This window comes from Herpailurus yagouaroundi, unplaced genomic scaffold (assembly GCF_014898765.1).
Source record: "Herpailurus yagouaroundi ecotype Mexico unplaced genomic scaffold, PumYag 184, whole genome shotgun sequence".
Classification (NCBI taxonomy): Eukaryota; Metazoa; Chordata; class Mammalia; order Carnivora; family Felidae; genus Herpailurus; species Herpailurus yagouaroundi.
The window spans coordinates 1196839-1208589 of NW_024412415.1; the positions used below are offsets into that span (position 1 = coordinate 1196839).

Here is an 11751-nt window from a genome sequence, read left to right on the forward strand (position 1 = left end):
TTCCGCTCTGGACTCTTCTTCTCCCTACTCAGGGACCATGCTCAGACCATACTGGTCTGGTCTTAAAGTCTATTTCCTTGTATCAGGGTACTTGTTGCCAATTTCGGAGATTCTGATTTTTGATTTGTAAATGTATAGGTCAGATTTTATGTAACAGGTTCCCCACCAATTGTACTTCTTAGGAGATTTGCTTTGTTAAGTGAGTTTAGCAAAATGCTTGCCAATATATACTCATTAACTAGGAATAGGGGCTCGATTTGCATACTGCTGATGCTTTCTATCCGTCTCTATTCTGAATGTTCCTGAAGCCTCCGTAGGAAAAAATAACATATGGGTTGCTTTTGAATTGGAAAAGAATTCTCCCATTGCACAGAAATTACAGGTGCGACAATTCTTCTTTCATCTCTTAACCTTTAGACACCCTTCTGTTCAGAGACTGTCAAAACTCTAGGGGCTCATGTACTACCAGGGGTTATACATTTGTGAGGAAGTATATACAAAATACTGTGCGATTAAAGATGGGGTAATTGCTCTAGGTGTTGGAGGTTCAAGGAAGGCTTCACTGAGGAGCTAAACCTTGAGACAAGATTAGATGTTTGCTGTCAGGGAAAGAAATGCAGAAGGACTTTGAGATAGGGAAGAGGTGAACTTTCATTACGTTCAACTCAGTAATTATTACTTTTTTAATGTTTATTTACTTTTGAGAGAAAGAGAGAGAGAGAGACAGAGACAGAGTACGAGCGGGGGAGGGGCAGAGAGACAGAGACAGAATCGGAAGCAGGTTCCAGGCTCTGAGCTGTCAGCCCAGTGCCCAACACGGGGCCTGAACTCATGAGCCATGACATCATGACCTGAGCTGAAGTCAGAAGCTTAACTGACTGAGCCACCCAGGTGCCCCTCAGTAATTAAATCATAACCTAGTTTATTCTCCTCCTATCGTTAAAGATGAAGGTTAATCCTGGAAAGTAATTTAAGACTGTTCTTCAACTTCCACTTTCATGCCTCTGTTTCATCCCATTAAGACCGGCTTTCCTGAAAAACTATTACACTCCTTTTCACATCAAAATGTATCTGTCCTGCATCCTCCTTCACCCAGGACATTTGCCACAGCTTTCCAAGGCAGCAATTCTTTATTTCAAAAGGTCTGAGATAAAACTGTAATAACTGATCATAACTGATATGGTACTCTCTCTAGAAATAATAATATTTTAACAGGTTGCAAAAAAGGGTTACTGAAAATTGATGAATCTTTATTTGTAGAATTTTTGTCATCTTGGTAAAATGGTGGGGATATATTTTAGTACAGTCATGTCTATTATAATGGACAAAATTATGTGAGGTATTATTCATCCTTTGAGTAATCAGACATTAATGTTGTCTCTTAGCCATGGTATTCTTTGTTCCATTTGCCCTTTATAATCAAGATTGTATCTTTCCCAATCCATGAAGGACTAATTTCACTAAAGCTGGAATATCTTTTTGAGTCTTAATTTGTTTTAAACCTAGGAAGAGGAAAGGCAATTTTAGAAAAAGTACAGAGAAGCATTTTTACTCATTCAACTGAACAAGATTGCATTAAAAGTGTGTTTTTCTGTTGTAATGAGGCTTTAAAAATGGTAATTTACCTAACTTTTTTCATTTCTATAAAAATCCTTTCATCACTGTTCTGGTCCCCCCCTCCCCCCCTCCCCAGTAAATGAAAATCTAATGGAAATACATTAATTAAATTTTCTAATAAGATTCTGTAGCTGTTGGCCCTAAACTCTAGGGAAATCATAAGTCCCTAATTACAGCTTATCAACTGCAATTGAGTCTTCCAACTACACCCTACATGTACTTGAGAAAAGGAAAAAGAGTTGCTAACAAATTTTAGGCTCTTTCTATGGCTGTCAAGGGACCACTAGCCACCTATGGGAGAAAATCCTAACCCACATTTGGGAAGTCTTTATCATATAGTAGCTCTTATTTTCATGAGATAGACTCACGATTGGGTTCTTTGCTCAGTGACTCTTGTGGAGTTGGGCTGGTCTTAAGCACAATGGCTATGACTGTCCTTGCTGACCCTGGGTCTATACTGTAGAGGCTCTTGCTGTGCATTTCACTTTTCAAAAGCCTTAGTTTCAATTACTTGGGAGTTGAGTACTCAGGGCAAGGCAGGGAGTGGCCTGATGATTGTTACTATAAAGCAGAGAAGCAGAACAAAGGTGGGATATGGTCTTTACTGTGAAGGACTAGGATAGAGTGCAGGAGGTTGAAGGGCTGATCCAGCAAAACTCTTTGGAGCCCTGCTTGGAGCCTACTATGACAGTTTTTAAGCTGGAACCTTTCAAGTGTGACTGCTCTTTCTTGTTTATGCGGTCCATCCAGTCAGTATATGTAAAGAGACCTCTGTTAAACTTCTTCTGATTGGGTCCCTTCTATTGTGGTATCCATGAACTAGAACACTGTTTTTGTTTTGTATCTAAAAGGATTCTCAGGGGCACCTGGGTGGCTCAGTAGGTTAAGTGTCTGACTCTTGACTTCGGCTCAGGTCATGATCTCATTGTTTGTGGGTTCGAGCTCTGCGCTGGCAGTGTGGAGTCTGCTTGGGATTCTCTCTCTCCCTTTCTTTCTGTCCCTCTTCCGCTCTCTTTCAACATAAATAAACTTCTTAAAAAATTAAATAATTAAATAAATATGTAAGTAAATAAATACATACATACATAAGTAAATGAATAAATAAAAGGATTCTGAGCACCTCACTCCTGGTTTCTTGCTTCATCCTCATGTGACCACTGACTGACAACATTCTGATTATCAATAGCTATGTAACAACAAACCACATCCCAAACTTAGATGCTTAAAACAGCTATATATTTTTTCACACAAATCTACAACTTGGGCAGGGCCCAGTGGGAGTAGAAACTCTGTTCTCCATAGTTTAACTAGGGCTGTACAACTGGGGGCCAGAGGACTTACCTTGAAGATTTCTTACTCACATAGCTGGAAAGTTGGTATTGGCTACTGCCAAGGAGCTCAGCCAGGCCCAGAGGCCCGATGTTTTGATTGCTTTCCATGGGCTGCTTGGGCTTCCTCAAAGCATGGTGGCTAAATTCCAAGGGAAACAGGCAGAAGCTGCATGGCCATTTCTAGCCTAGGAAGTCACTCAATGTCACTTCCATGGCATTCTATTTATGGAAACAGTCACAAGTTCAGCCAAATTCAAAGAAGAAGAGACTGGGACTTCTCACTTGATAAAGGGGTGGCTGGGTCCTAGAAAGAGCGATTATTATGGTCATCTTCGGAAAATGTAATTTGCCACTGAGAGGCACCCTGTTCATAAGGTACTTGACACCCTGCGTTCTCTCTATCCAAGTTCTCCCAGCCTTCAGGCTTCTGATTCTTTCATGGAACCTTCTGAATACATATACTTCAGCCCCCCTCCAAACCATTCTTTAGGAAGCAACTGCCTAATGAAAATGTAATGTCTGAATTGCTCTTTTAAAAATTAATTTTAAGTTAGCCTGTAGATTAGTTTACTTTTTTTAGAATTAAGCATTGTGGAAATAATTTCACAGGTCCCTTGAACACTAAGATTGTCTCTCTTTCTCTCTATCTTTCTTAGTCTTAAGAAGATTATATGTAGGGTATATATTAGGTACTATGGAGAACATTCCATGCAATGCTTGACTTATACTTTTCAGAACATTGATGTCATTAAAGACAAAAGAAGGCAGAATTGTTTCATGTAAAAGAGAACTAAAGAGACATGACAACTAAATGCCGTGTGTGATCCTGGAATGGATCCTAGAGTTAGGAAAAATGCTATAAAGAGCACTGTTGGCACATTGGCAAGATTCAAATACTATATAAACAATAGGCATTATGCAAATATGCATTGAATTTAAATGAGTTTAATTTGAATATATTTGAATTCCAATACTTAGAGTGGCTTGATGGACATTATGGCAATCATAAAAATCAACATTTGTTTTTATAAATACATCCCCACCATTCAGCAGTGAGGCATGGTCACGTTAGGCAAATGAATGGAAAACGTTTAACGAAATACCCTCCCTAAAATAGTGAGGACCTTTTAGTCATCCCAGCAGCAATGAAGTACAGGGTTTCCCTGCCTTCATCTGATTTTCTTCCCAACCAGGAGAGCCTCCCACCTCTGTAGGCAGTATAGAAATGAGCATCCTTGCTGACCCCCTTTGGATTCAGGCCTTTGCCCAAATCTTGTCAGTTCCATTACAATCCGTTCCTTCACCTGCCTAGTTCTAAAGTTGGACAGGCCCCTCCCGTCTAACTTAAGTCCCCATTCACTCTGGAGAATCCAGGCTACAGAGTAACCCTGAGTCCAAAATCCTCATCATCCTTTTTCCTCTCAGTACCAGCATCAGGTTGAGATTTCAGTCTCCCCTCTCCCAATCTACCCAATAGCCATTCCAATCTTATCCTGTCATAAATACTAAAAATATTATTCTTTAATTTTAATTTTATTTTTTACATTTATCTTTTTGAGGGAGGGAGGGAGGGAGATAGAGACAATCCCAAGCAGGCTCCTCACTGTCAGCGCAGAGCCTAACGCAGGCTCAATCCCACGAACCATGAGATCATGACCTGAGTAGAGATCAAGAGTCAGACGCTTAACCAACTGAGTCGCTCAGGAACCCCAAATACTAAAAATTTTAAATATTAAGGGCATCCTACTTATTTCACGACAAGCAACCCCCACTGCTACCTTTCTGTGGTCCACAAAGTTCGTACTCACCCCTGGCTCCCTCCAGGAAGGATAGGACCCACTGACTCACCAGTCCTGCTGCCTCCTGGTCTCCCCCACCAACCCTAGCCACAGCCACTTTTCCTCTCCTCCCCTCTCCCAGCTGTTTGTTATAAGCTCAGTTTGCTTTATTTCCTACACATGTGCAAGGACAGGGGCTGTTAAAAAGAAATGGAGGGTGAGGAAAGCGAGGAGAATTAGCAAACATAAGAGTCACTGTCTTGAATGGGAGGAGAGAAAGAGGCGGGACATGTTTATATGTTAACTTTTTTCACTCCCATCAAAATAGGAAGTCGTAAAACACCACATTAAAGGCAGGAATGAACATTTTCACTATAATCAAAATGCAAAACAGATATTTCTTTTTCTTTATCAAGTCAGATCTCTTTCTGAACTCACCTTTTCTTTTTTTTTTAAATTTTTTTTTTCAACATTTATTTATTTTTGGGACAGAGAGAGACAGAGCATGAACGGGGGAGGGGCAGAGAGAGAGGGAGACACAGAATCGGAAACAGGCTCCAGGCTCTGAGCCATCAGCCCAGAGCCCAACGCGGGGCTCGAACTCACGGAGCGCGAGATCGTGACCTGGCTGAAGTCGGACGCTTAACCGACTGCGCCACCCAGGCGCCCCATGAACTCACCTTTTCAAGAGCAACGAGATGCCCAGTATCACTTTATTTCTGTGGCTTCCTCCCATTGCCATCCACCTCTTGTGTTATACTAGGATCCTGAGCTTCCATCATCCAGAAAAAGCCAGAGAGAAGTGTTAACTGTTGTTCTTTACCCTAACAACATTCTTCCGGTACAGGCTGCTGTGAGGCCCCAAGAGACAGCCATGGGGCTCCCCTGGCCACACCCACTGGACCCGGCCCCTCCCTACCAGATCTTTGCAGGCTGGCCCTAGGGGCCCTCATTGCTGCTTCAGGGACCTGTAACTTAGGGCCCAGTCTCCACAGGCATTCCCTTGGCCTTTGCCATGCCCAGTCTTATTTCTGGAGCTCTAGAAGCAAAAGGACCACATTTTCATGTCGCTCACAGAACCCACAAGTCAGGTGTTGCCCAAGCCTTCAGAGATGGATTAATGTAAATGAGCAACTTGAGTATAAACCAATAGGGACTGATGGGGACAGTCCTGAACTGGAGAGTGAACATTCTATCTAACTATAGAGCCAATGCTATCATATTTGAGCTTTCGAGAGGAACTGAAATTCAAGATTTTCACACAAAATCTCCTGTTTTAAAGTTGTTGGCAACTAACAAAAAAATTATAGGGGTGCCTGGGTGGTTCCATCAGTTAAGTGTCCGAGTCTTGGTTTTGGCTCAGGTCGTGATCTCACTGGTTTGTGAGTTGGAGCTCCACTCTCAGAGGAGCTTGGAATTCTCAATCTCTCCCTCTCTCTCTGCCCCTTCCCTGCTTGCTCATGCTCGCTCGCTCTCTCTCTCTCTCAAAATAAATAAAAACTTAAAAAAAATTATAAACAAGTGTGGGTCAAGCCTAACATGTCTCTGGCAGAGACCCCTCACTGGCAATTTGCAAATTCTAAACCTCAGAACCAAGTGGCTTTCATCCCTCCATTGGAAATGTGCCCCTTCCTATTTCTGCTTAAAGCCATGCCTGCCATTATCTTCCCATTTTGGCAAATCCAGAGTGATTGCTTCAACAGATCAGCACTAGATTTGGATTAAGGGGAAAAGTCTGTCAGGGGATTGCCTTTTGCTGAAGGGCTAACCCTCTTTCTTCAGCTGTTAACTGTGAATATCCCCTGGGGCTATAGGGACCTCAGCCATCAGGACCCCAAACCCAGCTGTCTTTCCTCTGTATGCTTTCTTGTGAAGTATAGCATAAGCATAATATAAAAACACATGTGGAGGGTTTAAGGACTAATAACTAGTCAACACTCATGTACCCAGGCTAGAAAGCAAAATATACTCAAAAAGCCTTCTGTACCCTATCCTGATCTCATCCCTTCTCTTCTCCAGAATATTAACCACTATTGAAAATTTTATGAAAATTATTGCCTTGCTTCTCTTAACAGATTTATTACCTATATATGTATTCTAAGATACATTGTTTAGTCTAATCTACCTTGAACTTTATATATCTCAATTTAGAATGCATACATTCTGCCTCTTTTGGTGAATATTGTGTTTAGGGGTGCCTGGGTGGCTGAGTCCGTTAAGTGTTGGACTCTTGGTTTCCGCCCAAGTCACTGTCTCGCGGTTGGTGAGTTCGAGCCCCGAGGAGCCTGCTTGGGATTCTTTTTCCTTCTCTCTCTCTCTGTCCCTCCCCTGCTCACTCACTCTCTTTGTCTCTCAAAATAAAATAAACTAAAAAAAGTCTATACTATTATGTTCAGGGGATTCAACAATGTTATTGAGTATAATAGTAAATTATTTCCTCTGCTGTATATCACAACTTCTTTCTCCATTCTACTGTTGTTGGACATTTGGATTGCTTCTAGTGTTTTGCTATTAACACTGCTGTGTAAAAATTATTGTACATTCTCTCTTGGGGTATATGTGCAAGAGGTTTTCTTTTTAGAGTATGCTGTGTAGTGAGATTACTGGCGAGTAGGATGGGTGCGTGTTCTGTTCTGCCATTTACAGTTTTCCAAAAGTGGTTTTGCCAAAGTGGATGTTTTCTCTAAATTGTTTTCCATGGTTATTGTGCCAATTTGCATCCCGCCAACAGTGTATATGATTATTGCTTACATATGAATTATTTTGTTGTTAAAAAGGTCTTGTTGCTGAACATAAATTACTAGACCACACCTAAAACTAACTGAATTGTTCATTTTTTCAGTGAATCCAATGAATACAAAAAGCAGTACACCAGCAAAACTTTCAACACACCCTATCATAGGTTGCATTACAGAGTATAAAGCAGGTTTTAGAGTTTTCAAGAATCCTATGTTGTCATTATTTTTATCTTAAATGACTCAGTGTCTTACAAATAATCCAGGAATTCTTAGTAGGTATACCTATCCCAGATAGTAAGGATATCATGAGAAAAGTTTTTTTTTTTTTTAATCATGGTGGGTTGAAAGGGATATGTTTCTTTTTTGATGATGATGCCACTCATTATATTTCCACCCAAGTATTACAACCTTTGATGACCAATTGTACAGTTCTGTTACTTTCTAAACAACTCTCTCTTATGATGTAGGAAATTTTTATTTTATCTATTAGTTTTGATTGACAACTTAGTCTTAATGTTATAAAAAATGCAAAATAAATGGCTCTCAACTAAATCTCAAAAGATTAGGGGCACCCGGGTGATTTGGTCAGTTGAGCCCGACTTCAGCTCAGGTCATGATCTCATGGCTCCTGAGTTCCAGCCTCTTGTTGGGCTCACTGCTGTCAGAGCAGAACACCCTTCAGATCCTCTATCCCCCTCTCTCTGCCCCTCCCCCGCTTGCGTGCATGCACTTGTGCGTGCTCTCTCTCTCTCCCAAAAATAAATTAAAAAAAATTTTTTTAAGTCTCAAAAGATTAAATTTTTTACATATTTGTATGGAAAGCAAAGAATGTAAGGTCTTTAAAACACATATTAAATCTAAATTTTTGGTCTTCTTCCAGATATACAACCCACTGATTGAAAACTAATTCTTCGTAATCAGAAAACAGAGTTAATTCCTGACACTGCAACAATTTGTCTTGCCATGATGTGATATTTGTAGAAAACGAAAATAACATAATCACACAAACCCTTCTGACTTGTGGGATTTCTAATGAAAAGGTTAAGACTGAATTCTGCAGGCATGTAAATTAGCATAGGTCTCCTCTATAGCCTCAGGTACTGGAAGAAAAAAGGAGCTGTTCTCAATAAAATTAAGCTGTTGAGAATAGAAAGTCGGAACTCAAAACAGTAAATAGAAGCCATCAAATCTTTGTTTACTTAAGCCTGAAGCTTAGAGCTCCCTGGTGAGCCATTACCAGAGTAACTGCTAGGTGTAAGGGAGGGCCATAGGAAATCCAAACAGCTGATTGTTTTTAGACTTATTTTAAAAACAAGAGGTGTTAAAAAGTCTTTGTCATCCTGACACATGATATTTTCTTTCTATTTGCTAGGAAAACGTGAATGGAACTATATCAAGGAAGAAAGTACTTAGGTATATATTCACAGTGAGTGTTTCACGTACAGGGATTATACACTGCATGGAGATTAACCAAGGAAAAAGAAACATGGTGCCTACTCTTAAAAGTTTATATCTAGGGGTGTGGGAGAAAAAAACAAGTTTATATCTATGGAGACCCACACTTTCAAAGTATCTTATATGCCACAGAATGATCCAAATACACTTTCTTAATTCGAAACTTGAAGGCCAAGGGGTTGAGTAACTTGTCCAAGAAGACCTCACATCTGGGAAGTGGTGGAGCAGGTATTCAAAGTCAATTCTGTCTGATTCCATAGCCAATGTTCTTATCCATGCCACCCAAACACACTAGCCCTCTCAGATCTTTATCAATTTGCTAGTATTTATATTCCTAAGTCCATATTTATGTTTACTTACATCTGTATCATCTGGAACTATAGATTTAACACAAAATAGTGGAAAATAACTTAATATCAGCACTACTTGAAAAATGAATAGGAGAATAGGACTAAGGGAATAGGACTAAGGCCACGATGACTAGTATAGTCACGAAAATTTGAGGCTTCAAATGTGTTTTCGCTTCTTAGTGTCAAAGCAAAAAGGCAAATACAGTCACTTCCAAAGTGCATGTGGTCTACTTAGAGCAATAAGCTAAGAAGCGTTCATGTTGGAAGAGATCATGGAGAGGGGGAATTTGTGCAGTGTCTTTACAGAAAAGGGAGTGGCAGTTTGGTGTAAAGAATATGTTCTTCATCAGTGGTTCTCCAGCCAAGGCAACTACTGCCCTGGGACATTTGGCAGGAGCTTTCGAATTACATCCCTGATGACTGTAGATCAGCCTCATGGGGGAGCATGGCTCTCTGTTGAGAATTCTGCTATGGTACACTGTGCTGTTAATAACAGTGTGCTAATCAGGATGTACAGTTGAGAATCTCTCAGGTGTAAGAAAAGGGAGGATAACACCTGTTCTAGATAAAGGGAGTGCAATGAGTCCTTCATTCATTCATTTATTCTAAAATCATTTGGCATCATTCCATGTGCAAAGGTAATATGAGACAGAAAAATGGAGCATGCACAGTGTTGGAGAACAGATGAGAATTAAGTGCTCCTGAGTGCCACACTGGTTTAAGAGCTTCACGTATATTATTTCATTTAATCTCCACCACAACTTTGTGAAGTAGGAGTAATGCCCATCTCACAGGTCAAAAGACTTGGGCTCAGGGAGATCAAGTAACTTGCCTAAGGTAACACAACTGTGAAGTGCCAGGACAGAATGAAACTCAGGTGCTTTCTGTCCCTAACTCAGCTTACCTTCCACTCTCCATTTTCTAAGCCGCCCTCTTCTTGAACAACTCCAAGGGGCACCGTTCCCTTTGAATTATGTGTAAATGGTTCTCCTGGAGCTCAGCTGAGGAGGGAAATCAGAATGGCTCCGATTAAAATACACTCTCTCAAGGGGTTTACAGCCTAATTGTGGGATAAACACCAGTAATGCACATTCCTAGAAACAATATAAAATACCAAAAGAGGAGAACAGAGGTTGGAGGGATTAATTCTGATGGACTGGGGGCTTGGTATCTGGGAAAGTGTAGAAGCAGCATTTGAAGCGAGCTGAGAAGGATGGATAAGATTATGACAGATATTGCATGGGAGATATTTCTTGGAGACACGGTGGTATTTTCTGTTCTATAAGGCCTTTCCAGGGACTGGAGATTAGTACGATGCAGCTGGAAAAGGTTACATTTACATCATGGAGGAGTGAATTGAGTGTAAGGGACAGAAATGGACAGATCTGAAATGCAAGTACACACCTTCACTGACCTCCAATTCTGTACACTGCCTCTTCTCTCTCAGAGAATCCAGAATTGCTTAGTAGAGTGACACTGGTGTGGGAAATCCCATCCAGGGCTCCAGTAACTTACAGAAAATGAGGAGGGAATTCTGAAGGAGTAGGCAGTGGACTCAAGTCTCCAGACCCAACACTCCTCTTTCCTTCGTCCTGCTCTACCTCCCTATACTCCATCTTTGAAACATCAGACCTTTTGTTCCCAATGTCTTGGCAGTGCCATTTGAGGGAAAATAAAGGAGTTTGTTTTGCAGTTCCAAGAATCCAATTCAGTGGGAGTGAGAGCTTTCCTGGCCCATAGGTAAGCCATCTCTGAATCCTCCTGGCCTGCTCTCAAGCATTTCTACCCTGTAGCCCTTGGATGCATTAAAGAGAAAGGCATAATTTGGATTTGGGCACAGCAGCCCTCACATGTATCACAAGGAGTTGATGAAGGAAAAGAAATGAGAGTGATCTCAACTTCCACGAGGCCCAGGGGTTTGGGGAAAGGAATAAATGTGTTCCATAGAGCTGATTCCCATTTCACAGGGATTTACCCCGTGTCCAGAAATGTGTTCCTAGATCTTATTGCTGTGTAGGAAGAGATTGAAACTGCCCTGAAGTTCTGAACTCTGCTCCCATGCTGCCTACAGGGGTGATGTTGAGCTATGGCCACCCCCTATCCCTACCCACTATGACATGCTGCCCCACCCTACTGGAGAGGATGGGTCTGGTGATATGGGGAGAACCCAATCAGCAAGGACATACCTTTTCTGAAAGTTCTGACAATCAGTTGGAGATCTCAGTGGGAACTGAAGAAACCTCGTTTGGGAAGAGAACGGTGAGTTTAGAGGGCATCATCAAAGGCTGGCATGCCTTGTGTGTCAAGACAGCAGTTAAAAAAATGAAAATGCAGGATGGCTATGAAAGGGGAAGGAGGTAGGAGAAGGCATTACAAAGAGAATTAAAGCCAAAAAGCTTTAGAGAGAAGAGAAGAGAAGAGAAGAGAAGAGAAGAGAAGGGAAGGGAAGGGAAGGGAAGGGAAGGGAAGGGAAGGGAAGGGA

The 11751-nt window shown here is 41.2% G+C and overlaps 1 protein-coding gene across 1 annotated transcript in view; it reads left to right on the forward strand.

Moving 5' to 3' along the window:
• The first annotated feature begins 11417 nt into the window (after nucleotides 1-11417).
• LOC121042089 (transmembrane and coiled-coil domain-containing protein 5B-like) overlaps nucleotides 11418-11751 on the forward strand; it is a 9099-nt gene continuing 8765 nt past the window's right edge. The window contains exon 1 of the mRNA XM_040493381.1: nucleotides 11418-11528. The gene's annotated coding sequence lies outside the window, so the exon portion shown is untranslated. The remainder of the gene's footprint in view (nucleotides 11529-11751) is intronic.